At 52.8% G+C, this 18,193-nt stretch overlaps 1 long non-coding RNA gene across 1 annotated transcript; it reads right to left on the bottom strand.

Moving 5' to 3' along the window:
- Nucleotides 1-6,935: 6,935 nt before the first annotated feature.
- On the bottom strand, nucleotides 6,936-17,919 carry LOC117096716. Its single transcript, XR_004442606.1, has 6 exons — nucleotides 15,317-17,919; nucleotides 13,363-13,500; nucleotides 13,037-13,117; nucleotides 10,418-11,579; nucleotides 8,403-8,903; nucleotides 6,936-6,992 (listed from the first exon to the last, which is right to left on the bottom strand). It is a non-coding gene; the product is annotated as an uncharacterized LOC117096716 (long non-coding RNA).
- Between the last annotated feature and the right edge of the window lie 274 nt (nucleotides 17,920-18,193).

Raw genomic sequence — 18,193 nt, 5'->3', positions numbered from 1 at the left:
TTGTTCCCCCTTCTTCACTTTTCTTTCCTTGGTTTCAGTTACCCATATTCAACCAAGATCCAAAAATATCAAATGGAAAATTTCAGCAATAAACAATTCGTAAGTTTTAAATTGCAGACCATTCTGAATTGCATGCTTAAATCTTGTGCCGTCCACCCCATCCTGCCTGGATGGGATTCCTCCCTTCACCCAGCATCTCCAGGCTGTGGATGCTCCCATCCTCTCGTCACTTGATAGCCATCTGGGTTATCAGATCCACTGTTGTGGCTTCTGAGTGCTTGTGTTCAAGGAACCCTTATTTCACTTAACCACGGCCCCAAAGAACCAGAGTAGTGATGCCAACAATTCGGGTACACCAAAGAGAAGCCGTAAAGTGCTTCCTTAAATGAGAAGGTGAATGCTCTACACTTTATAGGGATATAAAATAATCGTTTGCTGAGGCTGCTAAGAACTAGGGTCAGAGGGAATCTTCTATTGATGAAATTGTGAAGAAAGAAAAAGAAATTCGTGCTAGTTTTGCTGTCACACCTCAAACTGCAAAAGTTATGGCCACGGAGTAGGATACGGGCTCAGTTAAAATGGGAAAGACACGAAATCTGTGGGCGGAAGACGTGAACCATGTTTCCATGGGTGGCCGTCAGGTGCGGTGCTGTCTGGGATTTCAGGCATCCCACTGGGGGTCTGGGGATGTGTCCCCCATGGATCAGGGGGAGCTATTGTACATTGTGACAGTGAACAATATCGCATAGTGGCTGCTGGGTTAAAAAGTTAAAAAGTAAAAAGGTTCTACTGTTTAAAGGCTTTTTTTGAAGTCTGATGTTCGCAGTAAGCTGATGGTTCCTCCTGGATGGGCTGGGAGACAGTTTTTGAGGAACGGGTGTCCATGGGTTTGTGCTGTGTCGTGGGGGATGGGTGGTCCTGAGAGCAGCTGGAGGCCCTGAGTCCTGCCCTTGGAGGCTCCGGCCGAGTGGCCTAGGGGAGAGTGTGCCTGGAAGCAAGAGTGTGTCTGGAAGCCCATCCCCGTTTGCCTTTTCCCGCTGGGCACCCTTGAGTTCCTTCCCAAGCAGCCTGTGGCCCTTCACGAGAGAGCGAGGCCAGGCAGACCCCGTCTGGATTCAGTGGTGAAACGTCCAGTCGGTAGGACGGCCCTGCAAGCCGGCGTTGGCCCCTTCAGTGGCTGCTGTGTCCTCACACTGGGAGCCACTCCTTGGAAAGTGGTCACTGTAAGGAAGAATCACAACTGGTGGCTTCAAGCAACAGAAAGTTATTGTCTTAAAGTACTGGAGGCTGGAAGTCCAAGCTCCAAGGGCAGGAGGGCTGTGCTCCCTGGGAATACTGTGGGGAGGAGCCCTCCTGGCAGAGTCTGGCCATCTGCGGCACTCCTGGCTTGTGGCTGCATGGCTCCAGTCTCTGCCTCCATCCTCACGTGGCTATTTTTATGGTCTCTCTCCACATGGCAATTCTGGCAAAGACATGAGTCATATTGGATTGGAGTCCACCTACTCCAGGATGACCTTACCTCAACTAATTCCATCTGCAGTGACCTTGCTTCCAAATCAGGCCACAGACTGAGTCCCTCAACCTATCTTTTGTGGGGAGACACAATTCATCTTTAAGCTTTATAACATGCATTTTTCTCATAAAATGAATGCCTATTCTCAGAGTATTTTTCAAAGATGGAAAAAAGCATAAATACCCATAATGTCTCCCAGATAATTAATAATGAGATTTTTGGACAATATTGGAATCTACTTTAAATATACCTCTATTCCCTTTTACTTTTTTTCATGCATTGAGAATTTCTGCATGTTGTCAAGTATTCTTCAAAAACAACCTTTAAAAAAAAAAACCCACAGACACCGTGGAATACTACACAGCTATGAAAAAGAATAGAGCCGTGCCCTTCACAGCAACATGGATGCAGCTAGAAACTGTTATCCTAAGCAAATTAATGCAGGAACAGAAAACCAAATACCACGTTTTCTCACTTGTAAGTGGGAGATAAACATTAAGTACAGATGGACACAAAGATGGGAAAAATAGATGCTGGGGACTCCTGGGTGAGGGAGAAGGGTAGAAAAAGAACTACCTGTTGGGTACTATGCTCAGTACCTGGGTAACATATACACTCATGCTCCAAACCTCAGCATCACGCAATAGAACTGTGTAACAAACCTGCGCATGTACTCTCCAATTCCAAAATAAAAGTTGAAAGAAAGAAAAGAAAAAGAAATTCAGAGTAAAAGTACAAATCGTCAATACACATAATCAAAAATGCACAATGTCACTAATACTGGAGAAATACAAATCAGATATGACAATATTTCTGAGTCATTAAACTGGTAAACACTCATTGATACTTTCCTATGTAATTAAGGATGTGAGTAAATAGCGACTTTTGCATAATGATGATGGAAATATAAATTGGTGACTCCCTTTTGGAGCTCAATTTTTAAATTTTTATCAAAAATATACTATTCACCTAAGTATTATAATTTGAGGAATTGATCATTAAAGGAGAAAAAAAATCCTAGTTAATGCACCAAAAAGATGAATATGCAGGTCTGCCAGGCTCGGCACTGAGGACAATATCATGTGAATCGGACATGAATATTTCCCAGAGGAAAGCATGTACTCCATGCTTTCCCTCCCTGCTGCTGAAGACCTGAGGTCACGTCCTCTTTGCGGTGCCTCTGACTGCCCCGTGCAGCAGCCCCAGCCCACAGCCCTGACTTCACTTGAGGTTTCTGTGTTTGCCTGTCTCCCTAGACCTTGTTGTTCAGGAGGGATGCCATGATAAACCATCCCATCACACCATGACACAGATTCTCATAAGAGCATGGGAGACCTATGTGTGCTAATAAGCAAAACCCTCCAAATTAGATTTTATGTGGAAAAGCCGGTCAGGGAATAACACACCCAGCAAGACTGCATGATGTAAAAATATGTGCACATCTATGTATGTGTAAGTGTAGGAAAGGGGTGGGTTGCCAGCTGATGTTAGCATATTTCATTCTACAGACTAAGGCGTTATTTGAATTTTTATGATAATAAGAGAGATATGCAATTCTTGTGTAATTTGTTTAAAACATTTATATAAAAAAGCAAAAAAAATCAACCTCTGTTGTTGTTGTTGTTGTTTTTGAGACGGAGTCTCGCTCTGTCGCCAGGTTGGAGTACAGTGGTGCAATCTCAGCTCACTGCAACTTCCGCCTCCCATGTTCAAGCCATTCCTGTGCCTCAGCCTCCCGAGTAGCTGGGACTACAGGCACCTGCCACCACGCCCAGCTAATCTTTTGTATTTTAGTAGAGACAGGGTTTCACCTCAAGGTCATATTTCACCTTGACCTCCCAAAGTGCTGGGATTACAGGCGTGAGCCACTGTGCCTGGCCAAAACCAACCTTTTTAGTGGATAAATTATACCTTCAGGGCTTTGTGCACAGTTTGCCTTTTCTCAGTTGCTGGGCCTGTGTGGCCGCATTTCCTCACTGGAATGCGCAGCGGGCCCAGCCCCAACAATCCAGCTTTGCCACCAGGGGAAACGTCCGTCTTCTGGCTCCAGTGCAAAAAGATGCTGGAAGGATCCGCTGGCTCTCTGGGGTGACTCAGCTGCAGCCAGGGCAGGGTTCTGTGCTTGGCTAACCCATGGAGTGCAGAAGCTGTTTCCCTTCTCAGATGAGGAGGAGCTGGTTTTTGCGGGAGGCAGAGATAGCATTGGGTACATCACAGCAGACGCCTGCTCTGGATGGGATGTTCTGAGCTGACTCCTGCAGAGCGAGGAAGTGTCTCCCAGGAAGACAGAATACAGCAGGCACCCGAGCACAGAGGGCTGCATGCGGCCAGGCAGGCACACATAGTCACGGGGCATGAGCGCTCCTGACCACAGTGCTGAGGACAGAGCTTACGGGAGGGACCTGGGCAGAGTCTGGATGGACGCCCGAGGCCTAAGCAGGGGGTCTGCATCTTCTCATCCAAGCTGCTTGGGGGGGATCCATCACACCCTCGGTCTGAGAATGAACACCCTTTTGTTGTTGATAGGCCCTTCTGTGGAGCTCTCTCCTGCGTCTGTCTCAGCCTGTACTCCATGCTTTCCCTCCCTGCTGCCGAGGACCTGAGGTCATGTCCTCTTTGCTGTGCCCCTGACTGCCCAATGCGGCATCCCCAGCCCACAGCCCCCACTACACTTGAGGTTTCCATGTCTGCCTGTCTCCCTGGACCCTGTCGTTCAGGAGGGAGTCAGGAGCCACAGCTCATGGCTCTGAGTTCTGACCATCCAGCCAGGGACCACCTGGGTCAGTGCCCGTGGAGGCTGCAGGAACGACGGACAGAGAGCACTCCGGGCAGCCTGACGTGCTTCTAGGAAGGGGCTGATTGACCATTGTGCTCGGTGGTGGGGCTCCCCGTCCCTGGAGCTCGGCTGCTTCCTGGGAGGCTCCTGTCTGCAGCACTGAGTGGGGCCGAGGCACCCTGCTGAGGCAGATGGGCTGGGGGTGTCAATTTGACCTAACAAGCTGCGGGGATTGCCCCGAAACATGGTCTTTTCTCTCTGACATAAACACAATCTGTTTCCCCAGAAGTGCTGCCATAAACAGACACCAGGCATCCCAACCAAGTCCACAACACGCTCCAGATACTGCGCCGCTTGAGCTCCTTTCCAAGGATTTCTGGAAACACGGAGCAGAGAGGACCCGTCAGGGCACCTTGCACAGCTGTGCACCTGCTGCACGGCTCTGCCCCACACGCACCCCTCTTCCCATGTCCTGTGCCAGCATCTGATCCCGCCGGCCCCCTCAGAACCGCAGGTGATGCACCGTTCTGTCCCGAACGCAATTCAGATGTTGGAGGCCAGGACTCTGCTTCTTTCGTTCTGTGTCTGCCGGGCACAACATCATAAGCCAAGCACCTTCGTGAAGAGGCGGAAGCTCAGAGAGGTCAAGTCACTGCCTGAAGATCACACAGATAGAAGGCGGTGGAGGAAGGGTCAACCTAGGAGTTTTTGCTTCCTTGAGTCCTTAGTGGGAATCAAAGAGATCATCCAGCCCGGGGCTTTTCTCACTGAAGACACTTCCAGATCTTTCCAGAAAAAATGCAGAGGCTGTGTGCTCAGTCCTTTGCCTTTTCCCTGTGCGGCATTATCCATTTTCCTCATTAAGTCTTAGACTATTAATAACCAGCCATTTGTCTTAATTCAATAAAAAGATGATTGATCATATTTGCAACGGTTTCATCGAACCCCTGAAGGTGATGGATGGGCCCTGCAGTGAGGAAGCCTCCAGAAAAGCTGCGTCCTTGTGCTCGCGTCAGAAGCGGCTGTTTCTCTCTCTGTCTCACCGAACACTTGGAGATAGAATTTATTTTTTAAAATACACATTTAGTATCCTCAAGGATCAATGCAGAGAAACACTTTTCCTTGACATATTGGTGCTGAATCTTGCATCTCAGGTTTAGAGGCTGAATTGGGGTCGATTTCCATGGAGGGGCACTTTCATTTACCTTTCACTGCGTTTAGTTATGAGCGGCACAATCTCGTGTGTATGTGTGTGTGTGTGTGTGTGTGTGTTCCTAGGAAGAGGGATGTGGTTGTTTGTGTCTTAGAGATGAGAAAATGAGGCCTCAGCTGGCGATGAGTGAAGGTGGACTCATGTAGAGTCCAAATGCAATGCCGTTCCTGGCCGCTGGTGGGGGAAGTGATCCTACGGCAGCTGCTTCCGCAGGGGACACGTCCTGATGCCTGCACCTGCTCCCACACCTGCTCATCAGTCCCACACCCTCCTGAGGGAGGCTGCCCACAAGCCAGTGGCCTACACTCCTGTGCCGACAGGCTCCCCCACGTCGTGGGCCAGGGCTCCTCACCAGGCAACCCCAGGCCTCCTGATTTAACCCAGTGCAGCCCACACAGCCCCCTCTGGCTTCTCACCTTGTCCCTGCGCTCTGCTGGACTTATGTGCCCCTCCAGCACCCTCCAGACCATTGCTGGGGCTCTGCTCACGACACGTCACAGCCCCGTCAGGGCATCTGCTGTGGGCGGAGTGTGTGTGTCCTGCAGTTTCACGTGTTGAGACCTAATCCTTCATGCAATGGTATTAAAAGGTGGGGCCCTTGGGAGGTGATTAGGTCCTGAGGGTGGAACACTCGTGAATGGGGACAGTGCCCTCTAAAAAGAGGTCTGAGAGAGATCCCTCAGCCCTCCACCAGGTGAGGACACAGCAAAGAGGTGCTGTCTAGGAATCAGGGAAGGGCCCTCACCAGACGTTCTGCTGGAGCCTCTAGAACCATGGGAAATCAATGGCTGTTGTTATCGGCTCCTAAGTCTATGGCATTTTGTTATGGGAGCCCCAACAGTCGAAGACAGCCTGGGATGGGTCATTCCTTCCCCCTTAAAGCTGTAGATCTTGCATAGAAGTCCCTGGGCTGAGGATTGCAGAAACCACCGTGCCCCAACCTCAGCAAAGGGGACACACACAGCCACCCACCCATCCCTGACCCTCCCCTTCCCTCTGCCTGCCCTTAGGTCTGGCCAGGGGGTCGTGCTGGCCGGCCCACTGTGGTAGCCGCATTCACCACGCCAAAACCAAAATGTCAAGAGGCCAGAAGGGACAGCAGTGAGGCTGACCTGGAGCAGGGTCTGCCTTCCGGGCCTCCTGCGTGGTTTATCTTGGCCAGGTCCTTCGCCGTGGGAGGACATTACCAACACGCCTCCTTGGAAACATCACCTGAAGACTGAATCATTTCATCCCTTATTTTAGCCAATATCTCAAAACCCTGGAAAAGAGTTCTAATCAATAGGCTGTGAGGATGATGAAAACCTATTACCAGGAAAGAAACACATTATTAGGAAGATCAAAGCACAATAGGGCTCTAAGAGGAAGAGGTGGGGGTGTCTGGGCCTCACCGGGTCGATGTGGATGAGAAAGCCCCGTTCTTTTCTTCCTTTGAGAGGATCACGTTTAAGTGGACTCTCTTTTATGTACATTTTCTTCCATTTATGTCTCTGAAGATGAAATCAAGAATTTTTGTTACATTATATATATGCATATATACGTACAAGTCTGTAGAACCCATAAGCATAAGAACATTGGAGTGGGGTATTCTTGTTGTTATTTATTTATTTATTTTTTTAACCTTTTGGCTCACAGATATGTGAGGACGTCTGCCTGCCTTCCAGAGCTCTGCGCATGGGGACGCAGGGACAGACCTAGCCATTCTGTGTGGCTGCACCCTCACGGTGTCCACCCCACATCCTCCAGAGTGCGGAGGGAACGGAGTGGGCCAGCAGCAACCCTGCACTCAGAGCGCGCTGTGCCAGGGTCTCCTCCTGGCTCTCCCATGCAGCTCCATCCCCCAGCCTCAAAACCAGGGATTCTTGAATATCCCCTGTAGGATCTAGAGATAAGCAAGCTTGGGTCTTCCTTGTTCCCAAAGGAGGGGTGCAGAATTCATGTGAGAACCGGGTTTCTCATCAGCCCATCACGGCCTGAACTCCTGGTAGAAGATTTCAGACTCCAGATCAACAAATTCTAGGAGGGGGTTGGGATGGGAATATCGGTTGATGGAGAACAGGAAGCAGAAGGAGGCCTCATCCTCTCTGAGAAATTGAACAGGATTTGCAAGAGAAGAGGATGCTTTCTAGAACATTGAACAGGGAAACAGAGTTCTGGAGGGAGCAACAAATTCCCAGCTTCACCACCTGCGCCATGGCTGGACTGATGCTTAGAGATGCCACATTTGGCAAAGAAAAATACAGGATATCAGCTAAATTTGAATTTCAGATAAAAAAATATTTTTAAAAAAATATATCTCTGTTAGAGGCACACTGGTGGTAAAAAAAACTACTTGTTAGCCAAGTGCGGGAGGTCACGCCTGTACTCCCAGCACTTTGGGAGGCTGAGGCAGCCTGATTACGAGGTCAGGAGATCGAGACCATCCTCGCGAACACGGTGAAACCCCATCTCTACTAAAAATACAAAAAAATTAGCCAGGCGTGGTGACGGGCATCTGTAGTCCCAGCTATTTGGGAGGCCGAGGCAGGAGAATGGCGTGAACCCAGGAGGCGGATCTTGCAGTGAGCCGAGATCCCGCCACTGCACTCCAGCCTGGGCGACAGAGCGAGACTCTGTCTCAAAAAAACAAAAACAAAAACAAAAACAAAAAAACCAGCAAAACACCAAAAAAAAAAAAAAAAAACAAAAAACATAAGTACCTGTTATTTATCAGAAATTCAGATTTAACCAAGCATCTTGCATTTTATTTGGCAGCCCTACCTGTGGCCGTTACGCCCCACTCTTCATCTCACCAGTCATTCATTTATTCACCAATGAACTCATTTGCTTACAAAAGTTCTATAATTTGATAGGCACAGGGCCAGACTGGGGAGGAAGGTGGGGTCCCCGTCTCTGCTTACATTCTGCTGTTGGTGGTCCGTTAGAGCATTTGTCTCTCACTGTGCATTATACAGCAGGATCACCTGGAGGTCTTGTGCTATTGGCAGGACAATGGGCTTCCAAAAATGTCCAAGTCCTAAACCCTGGATCCTGTGAACACGTGACCTTACATAGCAAAGGGGACTTTGCAGATATAATTCAGTCAAGGACTTTGAGATGGGAAGATCGCCCGGGCGTGCCCACCCTAATCACATGGGTCCTTACACGGGTCAGAGGACGATGTGATGATGGAAGGTCAGAAGACACGGGGCTGCTGGCTTTGAAGGTGGAGGAAGGACCATGGGCCAAGGAAATTAAAAAAAAAAACCACGAGTAAACGACTTCTTCCTTGCAGCACCCAGCAAGGAACGAAGCCTCCTGACTCCTTGCTCTTAGCCCACTGGGATCCCAGCCTACAGAACTGTAAGGTGGGGAGCGCGTGCACTCTGCAGTCACTGAGTTTGTGGTATCTGCTCCAGCAGCTGCAGAAAATGCAGACTGTTACAATAGATTCCTGGGCCCCAGCACCTGACTTCTGAATTCCATAGACTGCAGAGGGGCCTGAGAATCTGCATTTCTAGCACACTCCAAGGTGAGGCTGATGCTGCTGGCCAGGGACTCCCCTTTAAGAACCTCAACCTAGAGCAAAGGTGTTAGAAAGGGCAGCTGTGCTCCATTGTGCAGGGGATGGAGGGGATGACGATCCTGTTCTTGGCTGACAGCAGCCCTCCTAGTGCTGGGATAGGATTCAGGGTTCCTGGTGTGCACAATATGGAAGGGCTGCTGCAGGGCCCAGGCTGGGACACTCAGTCCCTCCAGGTGCCAGAGGGCCTTGTAGGGACCATCTCATTCTCCAGCCTCATTTGCAGACATGGTCTCCAAGTCCAGAGAGTGGGAGGGACTTATCCGGGGCCCCCTGGACAAGCGGTAACAGCATCAGCACCAGAGCCTGAGTGATTCCATTCCAGAGACTTTTTCTAGGCCACCAACAAGAGAGAATGGAGCTCCAGGTATGCAGGGAGAGAGAGCACAGGGAGCCTAAGTGCTGAGGACCCTACAGCCTGCAATGTCTCGCCACCTGCCAGGCAGAAAGCACAGGGTGGGTGGAGGGAAGGCTCTCATTGTGCCTCAGGATCCCTGGCAGCTCTGGCACGGTCACCTGTAACTGGGACACAGCTCAGCCTCCAGTCCCAGCCCTGCCCGGCATGTAATGATGGCCAAGAACAAGCAGCAAAGTGGCAGCAATTTGTAAATAATTACGCCCCATGAGAAGCCCAGGCTCCCAGAGGGAGTGAGCTGCCCAAGGCCAGGCAGTGGCAGGTGGTGGAGCTGGGGGTGCCACTTGGGCCACCCATCCCACATCCGGACTTCCTGCCCATCCCAGCAGCCCTCAGACGGTGGCAGGGAGGACAGGCTTGGCCATAGCCGCACACATTTCATTCTCGTCTCCTGCCGATCTCATTCCCACCCCTGCTGGGCGCTCCTGGCAGAGAATTTATATATAACACAGTGCCCGCCCCTCCCAGCACATTCCAGGAGAAGCCTCTTTGAAGGCAAAATAGATTCCAGAATGATCGTTCACTAAGAGACATTCATCAGTGAGATGTCCTCCATAAAACTGAAATATCATGAAATCGCACGCACATGGGCCAGGAGCTGGGCAGCAGCTATATTTCAGCGCAGAACATGGGGCACGCAGAATACAAGCGACTGTTTTTGATAAATTAGACCCCAGTTTACACTGTTACTTGCTTGTTGGAGAGAGTGAAATGGCCATTCAATCAACATTCTGACTCCCAGGAAGGCCGGGACAACGGCCTCATCCCCCATCAGTCACCAGCACGGCCGCAGGCTGGCTCTCGGAAGGGTCTGGGCCCACTCCTGGCACCCTGGGGAAAGCCAGACTCGAAACAGCGTGTCAGGGTCACAAATGGCACCTGGGAAGTTTCCAATCATGGGAACGGGGCCTGTGTACCAGAGCCCATCCCTAGCCTACCTCCTTAGCCCTTGGCCTTCCTTGTAGGATCTCCTGGCCGGGGAGAAGGGCCGCTGGCTGGTGCAGGCAGCGGAGACATGCCTGTCCTCTGGGAGGAGGCAGCCACGTCCATCAGGCCCTGAGCCTTGCTTGAGCACTCGTGAGGGCTGTGACAGGAGACAGGGTGGATAAGGAGGGTGGCTGTCATCTGTGCCTCCTGAGCTCCTCGGGGCGATGTGCTTTGTCTCCTACAAGCCTGAGATCTCCCTTAACCACCCTGCAGAAGATGAAACAGCATCTGCAGGCCCATCATGCCTGAGGCCCCATCTGGGTCTGGAGGCAACTCTGGGATCCAAACTCAGGTGTCCTTGAATTAGCAGCCAAACCCCTAAACGGCCCAGCCTCAGCTGACCCGCCCTTCAGTTATGATCTAAGTCATGAACATGGTCGCAGAACTGGATCTAGATCTAACGAAAGCAGGTTCAACAGCCCACATTTGCGAACACTTCCTGGTGGAACAGTCTCTGCTGAGCTCTTGGCCGCCTTCACCCCACTCAGTCTTGTCGAGACTGGGACTCCCAGTTGGTTGGAGAAGCAGCCAGGCTCGACACAGTTGATGAATTCGCCCTGGCCAGGAGTAAGTGGGCAGCAGAGTCGGGCTGGGGACCAGGTCTGATGACAGAAATGTCTCTGCCTTTGGCCACACTGTACCTTCTGCTGCTGGTAGGCCCCAGACTCCTGGATGGGCACAGCTGAGTCTCTCTCCCAGGTGGAGATTTCCATTTGCAGTGGTGAGAAGGGGCTGTGAGGACCCCAGTGCACCCACCCAGAGCTACTGAGGGTGCAGACACGGCACCCATGCCAGGAGTTGCTCCTTAACAAGGTGGCTCCAGACACGAAGTCGGTACCTGGTGAGCTGCTCTCACCTCTGATTTTGAACATGCTTTATAGACATCAATTAAGTATTGATTGATAAACGAATGCATTAAGATCCTGAGAAATGACTCCAGGCACAAAGTAATGACTTGTTACTGTGAAAAATACGGCTTGGAGGCGTGGTGATTTCTCACCCATCGATGGCCCCTGGTTCTGTACTTGCTCTGGGCAGGAAATAAAACAGGCAGAAGCAGGATTGGCTGAGACCTGCAGAGATGGGATTTTGAGTTTTGGAGAGGAACTGGAGCTGTGGAGTAGAGGAGAGTAGCCTCCAGCTGCTGACCAGCTGCTGATCAGACACTGCACTGCGGTGCAATGGCCTCTACCCTCCACACCTCTCACCTCTCTGCCCGCTCCCGCTTTGCTGGTGACCCCTCTTCTGCCAGCCTGTCTGGGGGTGAGCCTGCCGCAGGATGCGTGGCTCTCTGCCCGTGTCCCTCCACATCCACCATCTCCATCCCACCTTCGCCCTGCCCTCCCTTCAACAGCCCTCGTTGGGGAGGGTCCAGCCCAGCCGCCCTGCCTTCTGTGCTCCATGCTCCCACCTACCAGAGCACCATCTTCCTGGAATCCACCTCTTGCTCCCTGTGGCTCCCCTGGGCATTTCCACCCAGCATTCATGCTAGGCTTGCCCTACCTCCCTGTCCTGTCTCAGGTGAGAGACTGGGAACTGCCCGCGGCTATTGGTGTCTGCCTGCCTGTCCCTCCCTCCTTCCTCCCGTGGTCAACGACCCCTCAAGTGCATATGAGTTCAACTCCTGCCCCTCGAGGGGTGCTGTGCCGTGCACTCCACCGGCAGTGGCAAGGGGGCGGGGGTGCACAGTGAGGGTCCCAAGCTCTCCCGGTGGCAAATGACCTAATCACAGGAACCTGTGGGAGCCTGTGGGAGAAGCAGCCACAGATGTGATCAGAGCGACTGGGGTGGGGCAGCCTCCAAATGAGGACCCACAGATGTGATCAGAGCGACGTAGGGGTACAGCGCCCAAATTAAGACTCATGACATGATCTCCACTCCCCACGGAGTCCCCACAGGGCACGCAGGCAGTCTGGCTGAGCTCCCAGGAGGGGAAGAGGCCCTGCTTACTCTGGCCACGGCCTCCCTCCCTCCTGCCTTGCCAGCCCCTCCCCAGCCTGGGGTCCTGGCACATGTCTGCCAGTGCAGCCCTATCTCCTCTGAACTCCCTTTTTATTCCTTCCTGTTGATTCAGTGCTCCCTTCCCCCTGGGGCTGTGAAAGGACCCTTGGGCTCTGTCCTCTCACCTCCTCCCAGTCTGCCTCTATCTCCCGTGGTGATGTCATCGTTGGGTGGAAGCCAGCCTTCTGGGGTGAACCCAGGTCCCTGCTGCCCCAGTGTCTGGTTATCCTTTGCTGGACACCTCCACCCACATTTTCCCAGGACAGCCTTCCCCCCAGTCCTGGTCCCTGAAACTGGGGAGAGCACCTTTCCTGGCAGGTGAAGCCTGAGTGATTTAGACCTGAGCAGCTCTGGGCATTGCACTCCTCCAGCCACAGAGAGATGAACCTGAGGACTGGGTACACAGAGGGGACAGGAAACGTTGGCGGGGACCCTGGCTTTCCCTCTGAACTTGTTACTGAGAGGACAGAAGGTCCCTGGCTCCTACTGCTATCTTGTCAGTAGAGGGCACCCAGACACCCTGCACTGGGAGCTGGAAAGACAGCCTGTGTGCCTCCGTCAAGCCATACCTGAAGCCTGGTCTGCACTTGGACTCATCACTTCTGTGGGTCGACAAAGGCCCTTTTGCCTTAGTGAGTTCTCAATTGCACCTGTGTGAGTATAGGTTACTACAGGCCACCTGAACCGCAGACTTGCAGGCTGGGAAGGAGCCTTACCTCCTCCACCTGCCTTCCAGAAGTACCTCCAGGCTGGGAAGGAGCCTTACCTCCTCCACCTGCCTTCCAGAAGTACCTCCGCAGCTGAAGCGCAGCTCCAGGGAATGGCTGATGGGGACAGACCATGGGTCAGGACTGCCTTGGGTCAGGACCTGGGATCTTGCTGCAGCTCCCCTGACCCGTAGAGAAACGCCTGGCCTGTGCAGATGCCCAGCAACCATGCTAGGAGTGGAGCTGGCCCATCTCGAAGGCCCCCTTCTGCTGTAGCATTTCCTGCTGCTGGAGGAATGAATGTCAGCCGGTGCTCTCTGTCCGGTCTGAAAGGTTGATGTGAATTGTGCACTTAATTCTGGCAGCTGACTGCGCTGATTCTCCAGCCCTAATTGTAATGAGCATGAGCATGAATGTCTTGAAATATAGACACATATGAGCTGCCAAATACGGTGAGTCATCATATTCCCAACTTTCAGGCAAGCTTGGGTGCCAGAGTAAGCGACCTACACATCAAAGAGATGGAGTCCTGGTTTCTGCTGGTGGGACGCGGAGGGCGCTGGGGAGCTGCTGGCTCTGGGATGGGAGCGCATTTTCCTTTCTGTCAGATCAGAGGGTGCCTGAGGGGTGTCAGAGATGGGGCTAGTTAGTCCTGTGAAATTCGAGATGGGCCTGGCAAATCATCTTAATAAAACGTTCTCTGAAGAGAGTAACTGGGGGAGTTGGGTGGAGTCCCCGCAGCTCCCACAGGTTGGCAGGTGCCGAGGGACAGGCGAGCCTACCACCCCGGGGGAGTGTAGGCACGTGTGCGTGAGTGTGAACACGTGTATAAATGTATGTAGTGTGTGCATGTGAGTGTGTGTTGTGGGGGTGTGTGAAGGGTGTGTGCATGTGAACGTGTGTGTGTGCATGTGAGCGTGTGTGTTGTGGGTGTGTGTGAGGGGTGTATAAACGTGCATGAGTGTGTGTATGTGAACGTGTGTGCATGTGAGCGTGTGTGTTGTGGGGGTGTGTGTGAAGGGTGTGTGCATGTGAATGTGTGTGTGTTCATGTGTGCATGTGGGTTTGCGTGTTGTGGGTGTGTGTGAAGGGTGTGTGTATGTGAACATGTGTGTGTTAGTGTGTGCATGTGAGCGTGTGTTGTGGGAGTGTATGTGTGAAGGGTGTATAAAAGTGCATGTGTGTATGTGAACGTGTGTGCATGTGAGTGTGTGTGCTATGGGTGTGTGTGAAGGGTGTGTATGTGAACGTGTGTGTGTTAGTGTGTGCATATCAGCGTGTTGTGGGAGTATGTGTACGAAGGGTGTATAAACGTGCATGTGTGTATGTGAACGTGTGTGCATGTGAGTGTGTGTGTTGTGGGTGTGTGTGAAGGGTGTATAAACATGCATGTGTGTATGTGAATGTGTGTGCATGTGAGTGTGTGTTGTGGGGGTGTGTGAAGGGTGTGTGCATGTGAATGTGTGTGTGTTAGTGTGTGCATGTGAGCGTGCATGTTGTGAGTGTGTGGAGGGTGTATAAGTATGCGTGTGTGTAGGTGAACATGTGTGTTAGTGTGAGCATGTGTGTTGTGGTGGTGTGTGAGTATGTGGAGGGTGTACAAGTGTGCATGAGTGTGTGTGTATGTGAACGTGTGTTAGTGTCTGCACATGTGCGTGTGTGTTGGGGTGTATGAGTGTGTGCATGGAGGGTGTATAAATGTGCCTGTGTGTATGTGAACGTGTGTGTGTTAGTGTGTGTGTGTGAACGTGTGTGTTGTGGGAGTGTGTGGGAGTGCGTGTGGAGGGTGTATAAGCGTGCATAAGTGTGTGTGTGACTGAGCTTGTGCGGTCCTGCACAGTTGTGTGTGCTTGTGTGCTTTCGCATGTGCAGGCATGTCTGCAGGTGCCGTGTGTGTGCTCACCAGGGACTCTGGCCCATGGGTGCATGCGTGTGATGTGCATATTCAATGTTGGGGAGACTCTGGATGCACTGATCCTCCTGTGAGCTTCTGCACCGCAGCCTAGACTCTGGGTGTGCCCAAATGGGTGAGGAGGGCTGCAGGCACAGCTACCCTTGCAGGTGTCTGGAGCTGTGGCCCCACCTACCTACACCCGGGTCCTGGGAGGGCCAACAGGGGCATGGCTCCCCTCCCCAATTCACAGCTGTGTCCTGTGAGGCCGCTGCATGGCTGGTTGTCCCATCCACTTCCCTTTGTCCAGCCTGTGTCTTCTCCACTCTTGCTTAGTGAAACCTGCAAGGCCTATGGGAGCTCCACCTTCTCTCTACAGGACTCGCAGGCCTCTCTGCAGCCCGGCCACAGTGCTTGGAGTCCTATCAGGTGCTCTCCTTCTCTGCTGTAACAGGGACCCTCCTTTGCAGGGCTCCCCCTCTGTGCCTGTCCATCACCTCCCCCAGGGCAGGGTCAGCCAGCACCTGGCACCGAACAGTGTGCACTGCAGCGTCGATGCTGAGGACGAACCTGGCTCTCACACCTTCCAGATGGCGGTGTGATTTTGAGGACTTGGATCTCAGCCATCCCTGGGGCAGGGGGGCTTTGTCACTCTGAACTGGGGAAGTCTCTCCCTCCTCCCACCCAGCTCTCCAAGTGACCCTGGGCAGGTCCTGCCTTGGGGTTGCCTCTGTAGAATTGAGCTAGATACTCCCTGAGTTCCCTCTCAGAGAAGATGGGTTATGCCTTAACTTTCCCCTGGAGCTTTCCAGAGCCCTGGATCCTGCCAGCGTCAGTCCCAACAGTGGCCAGAAGGCGGAATGAGAGTCCTGGACTCTCAGGAACCTGTTGCGGTTCCTGGACCTGATATTTCAGGAGATCCTGGGCAAACCCCACAGCCCTCACCTCATTCCTCTCAGCCCCAATGGGGCATGAATCCTCCCAGCTGGCCCACAGAGCCGTCAGCAGCTCAGATTCCTGAGCCAGTCCCCATGGAGCCAGGGAGGAATCCGGCAGCCAGTTCCAGTCCTGAGGAGGATGAGGGGCAGGCTCATGGAAGCACGGAAGGATGGAAGATGGGATCGGGGAGAAAGGAGGGAAGGGGAGCTGGGCTCTGGGGCTTTTGGCTTCTGCAGCCACTGGGACAGAGGTGAGAAAACTCAGAGAACAGCGCTGTGTGAAGTCCGTGGTCCCCTTTGGGACACTGTATGGAGACAGGTCAGATGTGTACTCCAATTCTCAATCCCCTACTTTTTCAGCCACAGAGGTGGCAATGCCACACCCAAGAACTACTCTGCCAGCTCCCCTTTCAGAGGGTGGCATCTATATTGAAATCATCAGAGTCGTGGGTGGGGAAGGGCTGTCTGGGCAAAGCCCCCGAGGGCTGACCAGGCAGGACTAGCCTCTTCTGCTTTCTGGTCTCAGCTTCTTCCTGCTGCCTGGAGCAAGAATGCGGCTGCTGCAGCTGGTGACCAGAGGTGACGTGGACAACGGCCCATGGGAAAAAGGTCAGAACAGAAAAGGTGGACACAGCCTGGTCCTGGTGACCATGCAGTGGTCACACCAGACTCTGACAGCTGGTCCCAGACTTTTCTACAAAAAGAAAAATGAACCTCTTTGCAATTCAAGCCCTTGCATTGCAACTCAATCTAATTGTACCTGAGACAGACCTCTTCCTTTGGAGGGCCTTGGGACACACAGAGGGGGTATCGCAGACAGGACCACCGGGAGGTGGAGAGGCTAAGATGCTAGCAAAGGGCAGGCTTGTGACAGAGAGCCCTGGAGGGTGGGTGACAGCAAAGCTGACAGAGGAGGTGTTTTAGGAAAAGCCGTGGGATGCTGCATGTCACAGGAGAGTAGACGGCCTGTCGGATTTGAAGGCACTGAGGTCAGGACCCGACCTAGGACAACTCTGGGCTGTGAGTTAGGGACCTGGGGTATATAGTACTTGGTTATCAAGGAGAGAGAAGGAGCCTGCAGTCCCCGTGAAAATGTTTTTGAGAGACGGGAAGGGTCTGATGTAAGGATGCTGAAGAGCAGCCTTGGAAGCCCACAGAAAAGGCGAGCTTTAGAAAACAAGAAGGAAGGCTGGTGCAGAGGGTGGGTCCTGGGCGCCGCAGCGGGATTGGCCTCTGGTCGGAGGGAGCTTGGGGTAGGGAAGGCAGGGGAGGGGAAGATGTGAGTGCACTGCTGTGCACTCTGTGAGATGAGGGGTTTTGTATTAGTCAGGGTTCTGCAGAGAAACGGAGCCAATAGGATAAACGTGCATAGGAAGAGATTCGTAAGGAGATATTTCATGCCATTCTGGAGGCTGAGAAGTCCCACGATCTGTTGTCTGCCAGCCGGACACCCAGGAATGCTGGCGGTGCCAGTTCCAAGACCTGAGGGCCGGGATCCAATGGTGTGGACTCCAGTCAGAGCCTGAAGCCCTGAGAACCTGGAGTACCAATGGCCGGAGAAAATGCATGTCTCCCCTGGGTCAGGCTGCGCGAATCCAAACGCCCTCCACCTTTTTGTCCTATTCAGGCTTCCACAGATTGGACGAGGCCCACCCACCTTGGGGCGGGGCCACCTGCTGCGCAAACCCTACGCTCTTCCGGAAACGCCCTCCCAGACGCCCGGGAAGTCACGCACCCACTCTCTGGGTGCCCTGGGACACAGGCAAGCTGACAAGCCGGTTACCCCGCAGAGCTCCTGCTGCCTCGCCCGCTTTCTCTCAGAAACGTGGAGTGTGGCCTCAGCTGAAAGGGAGGTGAGCGTGCGAGTGTGAGTGTGAACTTGTGTCAGTGTGCGTGTGCATGGGTGGAGTGTGTGTGCGTTTGATGACGATGATGGAGCCCAGTGACCCGTCGTCCGTGGGGTGTCAGAGCCTCCTAGGATGGCCACACTGAAGGTGCGGGAGGAGGCAGCTGGCTCAGCGTCAGATGTTTCCAGCATCCGCGGAGTAAGCCGGAGCCTGGTGGGTAGTTGTGATGTATTTCTTTCGGAATGGATCCTGCAGATTCTTCTCCCTCCCAGTCTCTGGTGCCTCCAGACGGCACAGCACTGGAAGGAGGAGGACACCGGGAGTGTGGCTTGTTTGCTTACAG

This window comes from Trachypithecus francoisi, unplaced genomic scaffold (genome assembly GCF_009764315.1).
Source record: "Trachypithecus francoisi isolate TF-2019V2 unplaced genomic scaffold, Tfra_2.0 Lachesis_group14, whole genome shotgun sequence".
NCBI lineage: Eukaryota > Metazoa > Chordata > Mammalia > Primates > Cercopithecidae > Trachypithecus > Trachypithecus francoisi.
Note: the sequence above shows the minus strand (reverse complement) of the source record. Positions and strands in the feature narration are given on the sequence as shown.